Below are 20,163 nucleotides of genomic sequence, written 5' to 3' on the forward strand. Positions count from 1 at the left end.
GCGCGTCAGGGCTGCTCCCCAGGGCGCTCACCCGCAGCGCCCTCGAGGGCTGCGCCACGCGCTCAGGACCGTGCTGGTTATTTTTTTAGACACTGGCTGACAGTCTACGTCCGGAAAACCCAGTGATAATTGGAGAGTAAAACTTAAAATACAGGTGAGCCAACCAGCGGTTGCAGCATTTCCGTGAAAAAACCCCGAAAAGCACAGGCGCCTTCCAATGCCTGGGCCCCGGGACCAGCGAGAGACAGCAGGACCTACTCTTAGAAGGGACATTGGGGGTTCAGCCTTGCTGCAGGGATAGGGGACCCCTGGGATGGAAGACCCCCTTTAACGTGCTTCTGGACCTGTAGGGGCGTTTACTGTCTCTTTGGAGAACATACATAACGACAACAGCGTCTCTGAATTCAGTATTTCTTTTAAATTAATCTGTACTTATATATTTATATTTATTAATCACAAACGTATTAACAGATGAAAAAGAATGTTCACGTCATACACAATATATGTAGCAGATGCAGCAGGAGTTTTTAATCTGGGGTACAGGGCCAAGTAAGATTGTCTAAGATTTAAGGAGTCCATGACAACCCTGAAATTGTTTCCAACTTAGGGGGTGATGTGCCTTTTTCTAGTTAAGAATTCGGTAGCTTTTATGATGACCAATGTACATAACCTTAGTTTGGTTATGAAAAGCTTAACATTCATTGGGTTTCCAGATTCAGACCTCTTGGCACTAACACGGAGGTTCCCCTGAGGAGCGACTCCAGGCCCACGAATCTGGACCCCAGTGGAAGTGTTTGGTTCTCCAGTGAGGGTCATTACAGCCTGGACTTGACTTTCTCTCCTTACAGAAGCCCCTCCCACCACCCCCCAAAAAGCCTCAGGGGCACAATTGGTTTCGTTTTAAGGACAAATTAGGTTCACGTAGATCTACTTCTGCATTTCTCTGTGCTTAAATAGAAATAAGTCTCCGGTGGGTTTTTTTTTCCTGGATTAGTCATGCAAACGCTCTATGCCTCACTTACCCCTGGGTTTCGGCCTCTGGGGCAGCCCTCAGTGCAGGGGCGGCCCAGGACCCCTCCTCCACGCAGGGGAGTCTCTGGGGGAACTTGGGTGCTGACTTCACTAGGCTGGGATTTTCCTCAGCCAGTGTGCCCAGGGAGTTAAAACGTGCTCCTTTTAAGGAAGAAAGAATACAAGAGTTTTTTTTTTTTTTTTTTTTTAATTGTAAAGGAAAAAAAGAAAGATTACAAAACCACCCACAATCCCACTGATAGGCCTAACTAATTTATTTTGTTTTAAATGTCAGCTCTCCTGTGTGCACACATTTGCATTGCTGTAATTATAGCAGCACAGTAATTATATGTTGAGAACTGTTCTATTTCACAGTCTGCTACTTTTAACATACTATAAACATTTTACTGTCTTCATAATTAGTGTTTTTAATGGCTGTATACTTTTCCACCCCACAAGCGTATGTCACCATCTCCCTTTGTTGTACGTTTTCATGGGTTTCAAGTTATTGAGAGTCTGTGTGTGGTGGGGTGGGGCGGGGGGTGGTTATGCCATGTTCAAGAGTTTGTGCTGAGGTCTTTTTTCTCCAGCCAATTTCTGGTGTCTTGATGAACACTTAAGCCCCAAAGAAGCCAGCCTTCCTTTCTTCCTTCCCTCTTTCTTTCCTCTCGCAAATATTTAGTGAATGTCTACTACCTGCCAGGCACTGGTCGAAGCACTGAGGATAAAGAAGTGAACAAAACAAAGTCTGTGCTACTGCGAAGCTCACATTCTAGTTAGGGGAAGCATACAATAAACATATATATTAAATATTAAGTACTATGTGTTACATTGTCCAATAATCATAAGTGCAACAGGGAGAAATGAAGCCAGGTGAGGGAGATTAGGTGTACTGTTTTTGTGTAGAGTTGTTGGGGAAGATTTTTTTCTGATGTAACATTTAAGCAGAGATATGAAGGAGGTGAAAGAGCAGCCATTTTGCAACTCTGGGGAGGGGGCTTTCATGGCAGAAGAAACACCAGTGCAAAGGTTCTGAGGCAGGGGCATGTGCTTGGCCTGTGGGAGGAAGCCTGTGTGATGGAAGTGGAGTAAGTGGGAAATGAAGGGGATGCAAGCAGAGCGGTGGATTGTACCACATACTGTGATAGTGGAGCCATTTGAGGGTTTTGAGGAGAGGAATGAAATGCTCTGATTTACCTTTTAAAAGAATCAATTTGATTGTCAGACTGTCATAGTTTGGAGGTTGTTAATAATTCAGGCAAGTGATGATATGGTGCTTTGAACCAGGGTGCATTGGTAAAGGTGGTACAGATAGCCTGGGCATGGATCCAGCAACATTTGTTGATAGTTTGAATGTGAAGTTTGAAAGGAAGAGTCGGTGATGGCTTAAAGTTTTAGGAAGAATGGAACTGCCATATTTAAACATTTTTATTGTTTGTTTTCCTGTTTGTGTTTTATAGAGGGAGTCAGGGAATTAGGAACTTAGTTTTGGACATGTTAAATCTGAGATGCCTGTTAGAAAGCTAAATGAATAAATCAAGTAGGCAATGAAATTTAAGAAATTGCAGCTTAAGGGACAAGTCAGCTGATTTTGGAGATGTCAGTGAACTCCATATTTAAAGCATGGGAAGCCAGGAGAGAGCCAGCCCAGATCTCTCTCCCTAGTCATTTATCCAGTTGTCTACTTGACATCTCCACTTAAAAGTTTAAAAGACAACCCAAGGACAATGTGCCCACACACAAACATCTAATCTTACCCCCTACACTGCTCTACACACAGCCTGCCCTTCCTCAGTTGGTGAGGGTGCTCTTCTTCCATCGCTCAGACTAAATAAAACCTGAGAGTCATTCTTTACTTTTTCTCTCACCTCCTACCTCCAACCTGTCAGGAAATCCCTACGGCTCTGTCTTCAAAATATATCCAGAATCGAATCCATACACTGCTCACCACCTGCACTGTTGCCGTTCTGGTCAGAGGCACTTTTAGTTATTTCTTGCCTGGGTTACTGCAGTAGCTCCTACAATTTCCTCTGCTTCTAAATCCACCCCCACCTCCAGGAGTCTGTCCTCCATTCAGAAGCCAGAGGAATTCTTTTCAAACATGTCAGAGCAAGTCCCTCTGATCAAGACCCTCCGACAAAGTCCTGTGTGATCCGACCTAGAGGACTGCCTCTCTGGCTCCTACTGTTCCCGTCATCATTCACTTTGCTTCAGCATCAGGGTTTTCTTGTCGTTCCTCAGCCATGTCAGACATACCCTGCCTCAGTTCTCTCTACTTAGAACATCCTTCTCTCAGCTATTCTCCTTGTCTTATTTCCCCACTTTCTTAAGATTTTGCTCAGCTCACTTAGCTCACTTTCTCAGTGGGACAGCTCCTGGCAGCATCATTTACCCTGTGCTCTTATGCTGGCTTCCTTGCTTTTTTTTTCTTTTTTATCTAACTTTTTATAGTATAACGTATGATATAACATATTTATTCAAATATGAGCCCTTGCAGAGCACTGATCTTTGTTTTGTCTTTTTAAATTTATTGATGTGTCCCAAGGAGCCAGAGCAGTACCTCGAACATAGTGGATGCTCAATACATATTTTTAAAAATTTTTATTTATTTATTTGGCTGCACTGGGTCTTAGTTGTGGCTTGCAAACTTTTAGTTGGGGTATGTGGGCTCTAGTTCCTCAACCAGGGATTGAATCTGGGCCCCCTGCATTGGGAGCATGAAATTTTAGCCACTGGACCACCAGGAATGTCCGTCAATACCTGTTTGTTGAATGAATGAATGGTTGAATTTAGAGCATAATGAAATGAGTCAGGTGGTTTCCAAGGCAGACTGTGACGGTAAAGCTGAAATGGAGTGATGGAAGATGCCAAGAGCAGGTATAGGGATAATGCTGAGACTCTTTCTGGGCTGGGTGCAGGGTACAGGTAAGAGATTATGAGGTCCTGAATCAAGACAGGGAATGGAAACATATTTTAAAAGTGACAGACTTAAAAAACTGAAACTTACAGAAATCATGTAGTTATTTATTCATTCATTCATTTGCTCAGTCTTTCATCAAATGCTCTCTCCGTTCCTGCAATACGGAAAATGTGGAGAAAAGCAGTGCTGTGTCCTGCCAGAGCTTTCCTAAGTTAAAAGGTGAAGTGTCCAAGTAAATGAAAGAGCTAGTGTATCCCTTGAGCAGGGCATTTGTCTCAGTCTCATAGGGTTACCAACACTTACATGAGCTGCCAAACACCTCATAGGTGGGAAAAATGAAAGCAGAATGAACTGAACTGGCTGGTACTGCTTTGGCAAATCTGCTTGTTTTTTTGCTGCTGGGGACGTCTGGGCCTGCCTTAAGTCAAGGAGGCACAGATACAGGATCAGAACTCCAAAGTTTCCCAAATAGCTGTTCAGGGAAGCTGTGTAGGCTGAGACTCTGCTTATTGCCACCTACCCTGCCCCCTGTAACTGTCTGCAGCAGGTCAACTCCTGGGGCAGGACATGTTGACCAGTGGAAGCAGTGCTGAGACCAATTTTGAGACTGAGCGGAATTTTCAAACATGCAAGTCCCTGAAAGGACTGATATGGATGGGGACTAGGCTTTGGCCTGCAGGGGCTACACACAGACAGATACCCTGGGGCCCTGGAGTCAGAGCCAGCTGCAAACATAAACCATGCCACAGTTTCATCTTTTACAATCCTGAGTGTGTCCATGTGTGCATAACTTGCCATGTTGATTTAGACCTTCAGGGCAAGCAAAGATTTGGATCCAGGACAGCACGACACAGGAGTCTGACCCACTCGTCTTTGATCCGGTCTACATCCTCCTCCACTTGGCGTCTGGCATCATAGAACTGATCCCATTTTGTAACAGCTATCTTTTTACAGAAATGAGATTGAATGGGACAAAGAGGCTCAGTTCAGTTCAGTTCAATTGGTCAGTCGAGTCTGAATCTTTGCGACCCCATAACTGCAGCACGCCAGGCCTCCCTGTCCATCACCAACTCCTGGAGCCTACCCAAACTCATGTCCATTGAGTCAGTGATGCCATCTAACCATCTCATCCTCTGTTGTCCGCTTCTCCTCCTGCCCTCAGTTTTTTCCAGCATCAGTGTCTTTTCAAATGAGTAAGCTCTTTGCATCAGGTGGCCAAAGTATTGGAGTTTCAGCTTCAACATCAGTCCTTCCAATGAACGCTCAGGACTGATCTCCTTTAGGATGGACTGGTTGGATCTCCTTGCAGTCCAAGGGATTCTCAAGAGTCTTCTCCAACATCACAGTTCAAAAGCATCAATTCTTCGGTGCTCAGCTTTCTTTATAGTCCAACTCTCACATCCGTACATGACTACTGGAAAAACTATAGCCTTGACTAAATGGACCTTTGTTGGCAAAGTAATGTCTCTGCTTTTTAATATGCTGTCTAACTGTTCACTCTTAACATTTGACTTTACTTGAATTCTTAAAATGAGCAGGAATTATTTTTGTTATTTAAAACTTTGGTGGGACTTGGGTCATAAAAGCACTCAGTTTCAAGGAGGCCCTCCATCTGCACCTTCAATATTTGGACTTAGACTTTCAGCAAGCTGGTCTTATTTTTTTTAAAAAAAGGAAGATATTCAATAAAGACACAGACATATAGATAAATCAACAAGTTTTCAGTAATACTGACATCTGTTCCCTTACCTCCACCCTTGATCCTACTATCTTGGTTTAGGCCTCATTGCATTTCTCCAGGCCTGTCAACTTCACAAGGGCAGGACCATGGGTGCTGTTTGATCTCCAGTTCATAGTACAGTCCCAGAACAGAGAGGCCAGTCCATCAATAAATGTAAGAAGTGAATGAATTATGGTAGCAATCTCCTCTTGGTCTCTCTGCCTCTGGTCTTAAATTTGCTGCTAATTCAGCAAAGATTCATTTATACACCTGCTGTGTTGTGCTAATCTTAGTTGCTCAGTCCTGTCTGACTCTTTGCGACCCCATGGACTACAACCCATCAGGCTCCTCTATCCATGGGGATTCTCCAGGCAAGAGTACTGGAGTGGGTTGGCATGCCCTCCTCCAGGGGATCTTCCCAGCACAGAGGTTGAACTCAGGTCTTCCACATTGCAGGCAGATTTGTGACCGACTGAACCACCAGGTAGAGGATACACCTACTATCGGCAAGTATTTCCTGATGTTGTCTTCAGCCAGCAGTCTTCAGACGTTTGAGCTTCTGTATTTCCCACAATCATGTTTTGAATTTGTATTATAAGTTTAAATGATTTCAAAGGATGTAATTTATGGCTTATTGCATATATTGACATTTAAAACTGGTATAAAACCTTAAAAGTGTGTCAATAGGACTTAAATACCATGGCAGTTTGATGCTCAGTATTATTAATTTTAAAAAAAGTCCTTTAAAGTTGGAATTTTATGTTGCGTCTTTTCCTTAAACTTGAAAAATCCATTGTACTTCTCTCTATGGAATTTTATCCTGATATAACATATTTTTATCCTTGATAGTCTTTTATTGATTATTATTATTTTCTGCAACAAGAAAAAAAATATGAATTGAAATTTTAAAAGTATTTCCTAAGAAGATCAGATAACAGAAATTAAATTTCTTCTGGGGTGAATTAGCATCATAATTATTAGTAGTACATAATTGGTCAGAGCAATATAAATGTTTTATAAATTATGATAAATGATTATTAAACATGAAAAAAATTTTAGTAAAAATGTCTTTGTTAATGAGATGGGTGGCCCTATGCTTTTGTCTGTGTATTGGTGGTTAAATGTTACATTTTTCACAAAAATAAGTAAATGAGAATAGGAGTTTTTAAAAAATTTGTTTTATTGGCTAATAGAGTTTTGCCAAGAGAACACACTGGTCATAGCAAACACCCTAATCCAACAACACAAGAGAAGACTCCACACATGGACATCACTAGATGGTCAACACTGAAATCAGGTTGATTATATTCTTTGCAGTCAAAGATGGAGAACCTCTATACAGTTAGCAGAAACAAGACTGGGAGCTGACTGTGGCTCAGATCATGAATTCCTCATTGCCAAATTCAGACTTAAATTGAAGAAAGTAGGGAAAACCACTAGACCATTCAGGTATGACCTAAATCAAATCCCTAACGATTAAACAGTGGAAGTGAGAAATAGATTTAAGGGACTGGATCTGATAGACAGAGTGCCTGAAGAACTAGGGATGGAGGTTCGTGACATTGTGTAGGAGACAGGGGTCGAGACCATCCCCAAGAAAAATAAATGCAAAAAAGCAAAATGGGTGTCTGAGGAGGCCTTACTGTGAAAAGAAGAGAAGCCAAAAGCAAAGGAGAAAAGGAAAGATATACCCATTTGAATGCAGAGTTCCAAAGAATAGCAAGGAGAGAGACGAAAGCCTTCCTCAGTGATCAGTGCAAAGAAATAGAGGAAAACAATAGAATGGGAAAGACTAGAGAGCTCTTGAAGAAAATTTGATACACCAAGGGAACATTTCATACAAAGAGGGGTTCAATAAAGGACAGAAATATCAGGACATAACAGAAGTAGCAAGAATACACAGAAGAACTATACAAAAAAGATCTTCATGACCCAGATAATCACAGTGGTGTGATCACTCACCTAGAGCCAGACATCCTGGAATGTGAAGTCAGGTGGGCCTTAGGAAGCATCACAATGAACAAAGCTAGTGGAGGTGATAGAATTCCAGTTGAGCTATTTCAAATCCAGAAAGATGAAGCTGTGAAAGTGCTGCACTCAATAGGCCAGCAAATTTGGAAAACTCACCAATGGCCATGGGACTGGAAAAGGTCAATTTTCATTCCGATCCCAAAGGAAGGCAATGCCAAAGAATGTTCAAACTACCACACAATGTACTTATCTCACACGCTAGTAAAGTAATGCTCAAAATTCTCCAAGCTAGGCTTCAACTGTATGTGAACCGTGAACTTCCAGATGTTCAAGCTGGTTTTAGAAAAGGCAGAGGCACCAGAGATCAAGTCGCCAACATCCACTGGATCGTCAAAAAAGCAAGAGTATTCCAGAAAAACATCTATTTCTGCTTTATTGACTATGCCAAAGCCTTTGTGTGGATCACAAACTCTGGAAAATTCTTCAAGAGATGGGAATACCAGACCACCTGACCTGCCTCTTGAGAAATCTGTATGCACATCAGGAAGCAACAGTTAGAACTCGACGTGGAACAACTGACTGGTTCCAAATAGGAAAAGGAGTAAGTCAAGGCTGTATATTGTCACCGTGCTTATTTAACATATAAGCAGAGTACATCATGAGAAACACTGGGCTGAAAGAAGCACAAGCTGGAATCAAGATTGCCAGGAGAAATATCAATAACCTCAGATATAAAGATGACACCACCCTTATGGCAGAAAGTGAAGAAGTAAAGAGCCTCTTGATCAAAGTGAAAGAGGAGAGTGAAAAAGTTGGCTTAAAACTAAGCATTCAGAAAACTAAGATCTTGGCATCTGGCTCCATCACTTCATGGCAAATAGATGGGGAAACAGTGGAAATTGGCTGACATTATTTTTCTGGGCTCCAAAATCACTGCAGATGGTGACTGCAGCCATGAAATTAAAAGATGCTTGCTCCTTGGAAGAAAAGTTATGACCAACCTGGAGAGCATATTAAAAAGCAGAGACATTACTTTGCCAACAAAGGTCCGTCTAGTCAAGGCTATGGTTTTTCCAGTGGTCATGTATGGATGTGAGAATTAAACTATAAAGAAAGCTGAGCGCCAAAGAATTGATGCTTTTGAACTGTGGTGTTGGAGAAGACTCTTGAGAGTCCCTTGGACTTCAGGGAGATCGAACCAGTCCATCCTAAAGGAGATCAGTCCTGGGTGTTCATTGGAAGGACTGATGTTGAAGCTGAAACTCCAATACTTTGGCCACCTGATGCGAAGAGCTTACTCATTTGTAAAGACCCTGATGTTGGAAAGATTGAAGGCAGGAAGAGGAGGGGACAGCAGAGGATGAGATGATTGGATGGCATTACCAACTCAATGGACATGAGTTTGAGTAAACTCCGGGAGTTGGTGATGGACAGGGAGGCCTGACTTGCTGCAGTGCATGAGGTCACAAAGAGTCGGACACGACTGAGTGACTGAACTGAACTGATAGTCGATTTATGATATTGTGTTAATTTCTACCATACAGCAAACTGACTCAGTTATATATGTGTATTCTTTTCCATTATGGTTTGTCACAGGATATTGAATGTAGTTTCCTGTGCTGTACAGTGGAACCTTGTTGTTTATCCATTCTATATGTAGCAGTTTACATCTACTAATTCCAAACTTCCAGTCCCACCCTCCCTCCCTCCCAACCTACCCTCTCCTTTGGCAACCACAGTCTGTTTTCGATATCTGTGAGCCTATTTCTGTTTTGTAGATAGGTTCATTTGCGTCATATTTTACATTCCACATAGAAGCGATATCATATGGTATTTGTCTTTCTCTTTCTGACCTACTTTCATTTAGAATGATAATATCTAGACACACACAGGTGAGGTTAAAGGGATTGAGGAACAGGGTCAAGATCAGAACCCAGGTCTCCTAAGATGAGAGGAATCTAGGCCCCAGGGTGAGGCGATTTGAAGAGCAAGTGGGCCTTCCCTGGCTCAGCCCCTGCCTCCACCCGCAGCTGCCCTCTTGATGGAGAGCTGAATCCCTATTCCAAGATCCGCCCAGCCCTGGGTTCAGGGCGGCACTGGGTGGGTGCTGTCACAGGCCTCGTCCTCCTGTTGCTCCTCATTGTGATGCTGGTGGGCCTGTTCGCCTGGCGCTGGTGGAGAAAAAAAGACAAGGGCAACAAGAAAGAGAAGTAATGCCTGAAATGGCTTTATTTCTTTTTTTCAATGACTGAGTAGTATCTCATTGTATATATGTACCAAGTCTTCTTTATCCATTCACCCATCAATGAACATTTAAGTCGTTTCCATGTCTTGGCTATTGTAAGTGCTGCTATGAACATAAGGGTGCATGTATCTTTTTTTTTTTTTTGCATGTATCTTTTTGAATTATAGTTTTCTCCAGATATGTGTCCAGGAGTGGGATTGCTGGATCATATGGCAACTCAATTTTTAGTTTTCTGAATAACTTCCATACTGTTCTCCTTAGTGGCTGCACCAATTTACATTCCCACAATAATGTGGAGGTATCCCTTTTCTCTACAGCATTTATTATTTGGAGACAATGGTGGCCGCTGTGGCTGGTGAAGGTGGTATCTCATAGTTTTGATTTGCATTTCTCTAATGATTAGCAATGTTGAGCATTTTTTCATGTGCCTACTGTCCATCTGTGTGTCTTTTTTGGAGAAATAGCTACTTAGGTCTTCTGCCCACTTTTTGGTTGGGTTGTTTGCTTTTTGTTATTGAGTTGTGTGAGCTGTTTGTATATTTTGGAGATTAAGTCTTTGTTGGTTGCATCGTTTATAAATATTTTCTCCTAGTCCGTAGATTGTCTTTTCATTTTTTTTTTTTTTTTAATGGTTTCCTTTGCTATACAAAGGAGCTTACTTCATAGCTCAATTGGTAAAGAATCTGCCTGCAATGCAGGAGACCCCGGTTCGATTCCTGGATCGGGAAAATCTGCTGGAGAAGGGATAGGCTACCCACTCCAGTATTCTTGGTCTTCTCTTATGGCTCAGCTGGTAAAGAATCCGCCTGCAATGTGGGAGAGCTGGGTTTGATCCCTGGGTAGGGAAGATTCCCCTGGAGAAGGGAAAGGCTACCCACTCCAGTATTCTGACCTGGAAAATTCCATAGGTTGTATAGTCCCTGGGGTCACAAAAAGTTGGACACGACTGAGCAATTTTCACTTGCTATACAAAAATTTGTGATTTTTGACTAGGTCTCATTTTTAAATTTTTTGCTTTTATTTCTATTGCCTTGGGAGACTGACCTAAAAAACTGGTATGATTTATGTCAGAGAATGTTTCACCCGTGTTCTCTTTTAAGAGTTTTATGGTGTCACGTCTTATGTTTAAGTTGTTAAGCCATTTTGAGTTTATTTTTGTGTATGGTGTAAGGGTGTGTTCTAAATTCACTGATTGACATGCAGCCATCCAGCTTTCCCATCATCACTTGCTGAAGAGACTATCTTTTTGCCATTGTATATTCTTACCTCCTTTGTCAATGATTAATTGACTGTTGGTGTGTGGGGGGAAATGAGTTTTGATATTGTAGACTTTCTCAATTATTTGAGCCCCTTCTGAATTAAATGCCAGAAATCACATAGCAATTTATTATCAAAATTATTTTTAACAATCTATCAGCTGACACCTCAATTTTCAGTTTTGTTGAAAGCAAAAGAGTTGGAAACCACCTAACTTTCAAAAGAACTGTTGCCCACTTAGTTTCATTCACTTAATTCCTGGGAAACATATCAAGAAAGGTTTTACCAATACTTAACAAATTAATATTAATATTACTTATGTATTTTATTCTTCAGATAGCAGCATTTTATTTGACCCCAAACCCTCAGAAAGAATTGGGAACATAAAAAATTAATTTTAATATACCTTGCAATACAGCTCCCCCTTGAACAACATGAGTTTGAACTGTGTGGGTCCAGTTATATGCAGATTTTTTAAAATAAATGTATTGGAAATTTTTTGATATTTGTGATAATTTGAGAAAACCCTCAGACAAAACACATAGCTCAGAAACAGTGAAACATTTTTAGAAAGTTCAGTATGTCATGAATGCATAAAATATATGTAGTTACTAGTCTGTTTTGCCATTTATTACCATAAAATTTACACAGATCTATTATGAAAAGTTAAAATTTATCAAAACTTAGGTACACAAACAGAGACCATCCATGGCACCACTGGAAGGCCAGAGAGGTGTAAACAAACATAAAGATGCAGTATTAAATCATAGCTGCATAAATTAACTGTGGTACATACTGTACTACTGTAATAATTTCATAGCCACATCCTGTTGCTGTTGCAGTGAGCTCAAGTGTTGTATCTGCTTAAAAGGCTTTGTGAGGCTAATCATCTCCACATGAGCAGTTACTTAAGTGCTCTCTCCAATAAAGAGCATGTTACAGTAAGCGATCTGTCGTGGTTCTTACATATTTTTCATTGTGTTTAAAGCAGTACCGTAAACCTTAAGTAACATTGTAGGACCCATACAAAGTGTTGCTAGTGATGTTGGAAGTGCTCCCTAGAAGCAGAGAGAAGTCATGACATTATAAGAAAAAGTTGAATTGCTTGATATGTACTGTAAATTGAAATCTGCAGCTGCGGTTGCCCACCATTTCAAGACAAATGAGTCCAGTGTAAGGACCATTGCAAAAAGAAAGAAGAGGAAATTCATGAAGCCCGTTTGCGGCAGCTATGCTTGCAGGAATGAAAACCTTGCACTTTTTGTGAAATACCTTTTTATCTTGTATTGAAAATGCAGCTTTTATGTGGGTGCCGGATTGCTGTAAGAAAGGCATACCTATAAACTATTCAAAAAAAGTGGTCATTACATGACAAAGTGAAGTGAAGGGAAGGTGAAGAGAAGGCTAGAGAATTTAATGCCAACAAAGGATAGTCTGAGAATTTTAGAAAGAGGTTTGGCTTGAAAAGACTTCCCAGGGGGCTCAGTGGTAAAGAATCCACCTGCCAATGCAGGAGATGCTGGAGGCAAGGGTTTTTGAGGTCTGGGTCGGGAAAATCCCCTGGAGGAAGAAGTGGCAGCCTACTCAGGTATTCTTGCCTGGAACATTCCATGGATAGAGACGCCTGGAGGGCTGCAGTCCACAACATCGCAAAGAGTTGGATAGGACGGAGTGATGGGCATTCATGCTTAGCTTTAAAACTATTAAGACAATGGGAGAAGCAGCTTCTGCTGATCAGAGGCATCAGACAGGTTCCCAGAAGCCATTAAGAAAATCATTAAAGAGAAAGGATATCCATCTGAACAGATTTTTAATGCAGATGAAAGTGCCCTCTTCTGGAAAAAAAAAATGCCACAGAGGACATTTATAAGTAAGGAATACAAGTAGAGCACCAGAATTTAAAGCAGGCAGGGAAAGGCTAACTACTGTTTTATACAAATGCAGTGCAGTTTGTGACTAGAGTGGTCCTTATCTATAGACCTGCTCACCCCTGACTCTCAAAGATAAAAGATGAACACCAGCTGCCAGCCTTTTGATTGTATGACAAAAAGATCTGACCAATGAGAGCCCTTTTCCTGGATTTGGTCCATGGGTGCTTTGTCCCTGAAGTCAGGAAACACCTCGCCAGTAAGAGACTGCCATTTAAAATTCCTTTGATATGGGAAAATGGCCACCCAGAACACTACAAGTTCCACACTAATGGTGTCAGTGTGGTCTACTTGCCCCCAAACACAGCCTCTGTAATTCAGCCTCTGGAGCAAGGGGTCATAAGAACTTTTAAGGCTCATTACACATGGTATTCTGGAAAGGACTGATAAAGAGCATCATGAGTCTGGAAGGGTTATACCATCAGAGACACCATCATTGTTACAGAAAAAGCTGTGAAAGCCATCAATCCCCAAACAGTAAATTCCTGCTGGAGAAAACTGTGTTCAGATGTTGTGCATGACTTCTCAGGATATATGACAGAGCCAATCGAGGAAATCATGAAAGACATTGTGGATATGACAGGAAAGGTAGAGGAGTGAAGGGTTTCAAGATATGGATCTTGGAGAGATGAAAGAGCTAATAGACACCACGCCAGAGGAATTCACAGAAGATGAGTTGATGGAGATGAATGCTTCTGAACCAGTGTCAGACGAAGTGGAAGAAGACGCAGAAGAAGCAGTGTCAGAAAACAAATTGACATTAGACAGTCTGGCAGAAGGGTTCCGATTAATTAAGACTGCTTTTGGTACTTTCTTCATGGTCTAGTGGTTAAGATTCTGCCTTATAATGCAGGGGTTGTGGGTTCGATCCTTGGTAAGGGAGCTAAAGGGGTTTCCCTCGTAGCTCAGTTGGTAAAGAATCTGCCTGCAATGCAGGAGACCCAGGTTCAGTTCCTCGGTCAGGAAGATCCCCTGGAGAAGGAAATGGCAACCCACTCTAGTATTCTTGTCTGGAGAATTACATGGCCAGAGGAGCCTGGCTGGCTGCAGTCCATGGGGTCACAAGAGTTGGCCATGACTTAGTGACTAAACCACCACAAGGGAATTAAAGATCTCAGATGCCCCGGAGCAACTAAGCCCTAGCTCCAAGACTAGAGAGGCTGTGTAATGCAACGAAAGATCCCACATGATACAATGAAAATCTGACAAAGACAAATAAAAAAACAAAAATAAAGAAAATGGTGGCAGAAAGAATGGTCCTGCACAGAAACATTTTTTGAGAAACGAAAAGGCAAAAGCATCAGATAGAAATTACTTTGTATTTCCAGAATAATTTACAGAGTGTGCCTCCTTTCCTCTCCCCTCCATTTCCTCCACCTCTTCCACCTGTGCCACCCTGAGACAGCAAGGCCCCTCTTCTTCCTCCTGCTCATCCTACTCAATGTGAAAATGACAAGGATGGAAACCTTAATGATGATACACTTCCGCTTCATAAATAGTAAATAATCTTCATTCAGTTTAGCTAATAAACTTATCTGTTGCTTTTGTGTATGAGTGTCTTTATATGAAAGTCTAACAATTGCTCAGTAAGAACTGTATCAGATGTCTTTGTGTCATCATCATCATGTAAGTATTCGTCATGTAGAACATCATGTGTAAAACTGGTATTAAACTGTGCCTATCCTCACATAGGCATAACCACTGTACCACTGGGAAAGTCCTTCCTTACGATTTCTTAAATTTTCTTTGCATTTTCTTTGCTCTAGCTCACTTTAAGAATACAATATATAATACATATAACATGCAAAATATGTGTTAATTGGCCATTATGTGTCAAGGTTCTGGTCAATAGTAAGCTGTGGTTAAGTTTTGAGGGAGTCACAACTATACAATGTGATTTTTGACTATGTGGGAGGGGTGGGAGTTGGTTCACCTAATCTTGTTCAAGGGTCAACTATATAATTAAAAAAATTAAGATGTGATTTTTTTTCTTATGGGCTTTGAGTATAATTTGTTAAAACCTTAGAACTGCAGATATGGCTCATTCAATTTAAGGGAAATGTCTGTCATATAAAAAATATCAGCAAACCCAGATATTATCAATTTAATTATTCCAACAGTCTGAACTTTTCAATTGCAATAAACCTGTAGTATTTCCCTGTGGTAAACATATCTGAATTCTAGGTCCATATCAAATAGTTAGATAAAGCAGAGAGCCCTGCCCTGATCCTGCACATGGATGACGTAAGGTGCTGCTATTCTCAGGTATTTGCTGCTGAACTTCTCTTTGCTTCGTTCTCACAGGATTCTATCTTTGAAGAAATACATTCTTTCACCGCTGCCTGGAGATGTAAGAAGGAATAAAGCTGGCCATCATTATTTGGGCCAGTTCTATATTATATCTGAATTAGAACATTTCAACATGTGCCAAATCACTTCATTTAAAATGTGATGCTTCAAACTTAGCAGAAATATGTGTTAAAAAGGGTAAGACATGAAGCCTACGATCAGTTCAGTTGCTCAGTTGTGTCCAACTCTTTGCGACCCCATGGACTACAGTACGCCAGGCTTCCCTGTCCATCACCAATTCCCAGAGCTTGCTCAAACTCACGTCTACCAGGTTGGTGATACCATCCAACCATCTCATCCTCTGTCATCCCCTTCTCCTCCTGCCTTCAATCTTTTCCAGCATCAGGATCTTTTCTAATGAGTCAGTTCTTTGCATCAGGTGGCCGAAGTATTGGAGTTTCAGCTTTAGCATCAGTCCTTCCAATGAATATTCAGGACTGATTTCCTTTAGGACTGACTGGTTGGATCTCCTTGCAATCCAAAGGACTCTCAAGAGTCTTCTCCAACACCACTGTTCAAAACCATCAGTTCTTTGGCGCTCAGCTTTCTTTATAGTCCAACTCTCACATCTATACATGACTACTGGAAAAACCATAGCTTTGAATAGATGGACTTTTGTTGGCAAAGTAATGTCTCTGCTTTTTAATATGCTGTCTGGTTTGGTCATAGCTTTTCTTCCAAGGAGCAAGCGTCTTTTCATTTCATGGCTGCAGTCACCATCTGCAGTGATTTTGGAGCCCCCCCCCCCAAAGTCTCTCACTGTTTCCATTGTTTCCCTAACTGTTTGCCACAAAGTGATGGGACAGGATGCCATGACCTTCGTTGTTTGAATGTTGAGTTTTAAGCCAACTTTTGCACTCTCCTCTTTCACTTTCATCAAGAGGCTTTTTAGTTCTGCTTCACTTTCTGCCATAAGGGTAGTATCATCTACATATCTGAGGTTATTGATATTTCTCCCTGCAACCTTGATTCCAGCTTGTGCTTCATCCAGCCTGGCATTTTGTATGATGTACTCTGCATATGAGTTAAATAAGCAGGGTGACAATATACAGCCTTGATGTACTCCTTTCCTAATTTGGGACCAGTCTGTTGTTCCATGTCCAGTTCTAACTGTTGCTTCTTGACCTGCATACAGATTTCTCAGGAGGCAGGTAAGGTGGTCTGGTATTCCCATCTCTTAAAAAATTTTCCACAGTTTGTTGTGATCTACACGATCAAAGACTTTGGAGTACAATAAAGTGGAAGTAGATGTTTTTCTGGTATTCTTTTGGTTTTTCAATGATCCAGTGGATGTTGGCAATTTGATTTATTGTTCCTATGCCTTTTCTAAAATCAGCTTGAACATCTGGAAGTTCACGGTTCACATACTGTTGAAGCCTAGCTTGGAGAATTTTGAGCATCACTTTACTAGGTGTGAGATGAGTGCAATTGTGTGATGGTTTGAACATTCTTTGGCATTGCCTTTCTTTGGGACTGGAATGAAAACTGACCTTTTCCAGTCCTTTGGCCACTGCTGAGTTTTCCAAATTTGCTGGCGTATTGAGTATGGCACTTTCACAGCATCATCTTTCAGAATTTGAAATAGCTCAACTGGAATTCTATCACCTCCACTAGCTTTGTTCATTGTGATGCTTCCTAAGGCCCACCTGACTTCACATTCCAGGATGTCTGGCTCTAGGTGAGTGATCATACCATTGTGATTATCTGGGTCATGAAGATCTTTTTTGTACAGTTCTTCTGTGTATTCTTGCCACCTCTTCTTAATATTTTCTGCTTCTGTTGTGTCCATACCATTTCTGTCCTTTATTGAGCCCATCTTTGCATGAAATGTTCTCTTGGTATCTCTAATTTTCTTGAAGAGATCTCTAGTCTTTCCCTTCTGTTGTTTTCCTCTATTTCTTTGCACTGATCACTGAGGAAGGCTTTCTTATCCCTCCTTGCTATTGTTTGGAATTCTGCATTCAGATGGGTATATTTTTCCTTTTCTCCTTTGCCTTTAGCTTCTCTTCTTTTCTTTGCTACTTGTAAGGCCTCCTCAGACAACCATTTTGCCTTTATTTTTCTTAGGGATGGTCTTGATCACTGCTTCCTGTGCAGTGTCACAAACCTCCATCCCTAGTTCTTCAGGCACTCTGTCTAGCAGATCTAATTCCTTGAATCTATTTGTTACTTCCACAGTATAATTGTAAGGGATTTGATTTATGTTATACCTGAATGGTCTAGTGGTTTTCCCTACTTTCTTCAATTTAAGTCTGAATTTGGCAATCAGGAGTTCATGATCTGAGCCACAGTCAGTTCCTGGTCTTGTTTTTACTGACTGTATAGAGTTTCTCCATCTTTGGCTGCAAAGAATTTAATCAGTCTGATTTTGGTGTTCACCATCTGGTGATATCCATAGATATCTTCTCTTGTGTTATTGGAAGAGGGTGTTTTCTATGTTGGTGCGTTCTCTTGGCAAAACTCTGTCATGCTTTGCCTTGCTTCATTTTGTACTCCAAGGCCACCTTTGCCTGTTACTCCAGGTATCTCTTGACTTTTTACTTTTGCATTCTAATCCCCTGTGATAAAAAGGACATCTTTTTTGGGTGTTAGTTCTAGAAGGTCTTGTAGGTCTTCATAGCACATTTGACTTCAAACTTCTTCAGCATTACTGATTGGGGCACTTGGACTACTGTGATATTGAATAGCTTGACTTGGAAACGAACAGAGATCTTCTGCCATTTTTGAGATTGCACCAAAGTACTCATTTCAGACTCTTTTGTTGACTATGAGGGCTACTCCATTTCTTCTAAGGGATTCTTGCCACAGTAGTAGATATAATGGTCATCTGAATTAAATTCGCCCACTCCAGTCCATGTTAATTTATTGATTCAGACAGAATGAAAATCCACAGTCACAGAAAGCTAATCAAACTGATCACATGAACCACAACCTTGTCTAACTCAGTGAAACTATGAGCCCTGCCGTGTAGGGCCATCAAAGACGGATGGGTCATGGTGGAACCTTCTGACAAAACGTGGTCCACTGGAGAAGGGAATGGCAAATCACTTCAATATTGTTGCCTTGAGAACCCCATGAACAGTATGAAAAGGCAAAAAGATATGACACTGAAAGATGAACTGCACTGGTTGTTAGGTGCCCAGTATGCTACTGGAGATCAGTGGAGAAATAACTCCAGAAAGAATGAAGAGATGGATCCAAAGCAAAAACAACGCCCAGGTGTGGATGTCACTGGTGATGGAAGTAAAGTCTGATGCTATAAAGAGCAATATTGCATAGGAACCTGGAATGTTAGGTCCATGAGTCAAGGTAAATTAGAAGTGGTGAAACAGGAGATGGCAAGAGTTAAGCCTACTCTGGGTGACCTCTTTTGAAAGATGACATTTTAAGGTATCTCTGTCTTTTAGGATGGGTGGGTAATACACTTTTTTGTTTTTCATAAAGAGAAGGACAGTTGTGAAAGCTGTAGTGGGGATAGACAATAGGCATGATGGTGTACATGGAAGGTGCATCCTTACTTCAATTTGAGGCAACAATGCATATGGAAGTCAAAGATCCCCTTAAACTGATGCCCTTAAACTGTCCATACCTGCATAGCTGTTGAAAGCCTAGTTTAAAGACCATTATCTGAAAGTACAGTTCTGATCCTCAGCTTCCCAACTAAAATTTTGAATGGCTTATTGCCTGTGGTGGTAGCTTCTATTCTAATTATCATCAGAAGCATGGGTCCTACCCCCCAAAGATTATGATTATGATACAGGATTGTTAGAGTATAACTCCAGAACATTCATGTTTACAGTGTTCCTTAAGTAATTCTGATGGCTTCAATGATACTAAAGCGTTCTAATGAGAACATGAGTTCTGGGTTTACAGCGTTTGCCTCCATCCCTCCTGGATGATTATTCTCAGTGACTCCAGCATCCAACACCCAGACCTCAATTCTATTTATTTATTTGTTTGGTTGAGTCAGATCTTAGTTGTGGCACGCAGGGATCTTCCATCTTTACTGCAGGATGTGGGATCTTTATTTTTATTTTGTAAATTTATTTTTAATTGAAGGATAATTGCTTTACAGAATTTTGTTGTTTTCTGTCAAACCTTAGCATGAATCAGCCATAGGTATACATATGTCCCCTCCCTTTTGAACCTCCCTCCCATCTCCCTCCCCATCCCACCCCTCTAGGTTGATACAGAACCCCTGTTTGAGTTTCCTGAGACATGCAGCAAATTCCTGTTGGCTATCTATTTTACATATGGTAATGAAAGTTTCCATGTTACTCTCTCCACACATCTCACCTTTTCCTCCCCCTCCCCGTGTCCGTAAGTCTGTTCTCTATGTCTGTTTCTCCATTGCTGCCCTACAAATGAATTCTTTGGTACCATCTTTCTAGATTCCATATATATGCTTTAATAGCCAATGCTTATCTTTCTCTTTCTGACTTACTTCCCTCTGTATAATAGGTTCTAGGTTCATTAACCTCATTAGAACTGACTCAAATGTGTTCCTTTTAAGGCTGAGTAATATTTCATTGTGTGTATGTACCACAACTTCTTTATCCATTCATCTGTTGGTAGACATCTAGGTTGTTTCCATGTTCCAGCTATTGTAAATAGTGCTGCAATGAACATTGGGGTACATATGTCTTTTTCAATTTTGGTTTCCTCAGGATATATGCCTAGGAGTGGGATTGCTGGGTCACATCATGGTTTTATTCCTAGTTTTTTAAGGAGTCTCCATATCATCTTCCATAGTGGCTGTATC

The 20,163-nt window shown here is 41.1% G+C and overlaps 1 long non-coding RNA gene across 1 annotated transcript in view; it reads left to right on the plus strand.

The window, feature by feature from the left end:
* LOC136175265 (uncharacterized) overlaps window positions 1-20,163 on the plus strand; it is a 53,255-nt gene continuing 33,092 nt past the window's right edge. Inside the window, exon 1 of the long non-coding RNA XR_010664443.1 lies at window positions 1-154. This is a non-coding gene — a long non-coding RNA (uncharacterized lncRNA). The remainder of the gene's footprint in view (window positions 155-20,163) is intronic.

The sequence above is a fragment of the Muntiacus reevesi genome, chromosome 9, assembly GCF_963930625.1.
Source record: "Muntiacus reevesi chromosome 9, mMunRee1.1, whole genome shotgun sequence".
NCBI classification, from domain to species: domain Eukaryota; kingdom Metazoa; phylum Chordata; class Mammalia; order Artiodactyla; family Cervidae; genus Muntiacus; species Muntiacus reevesi.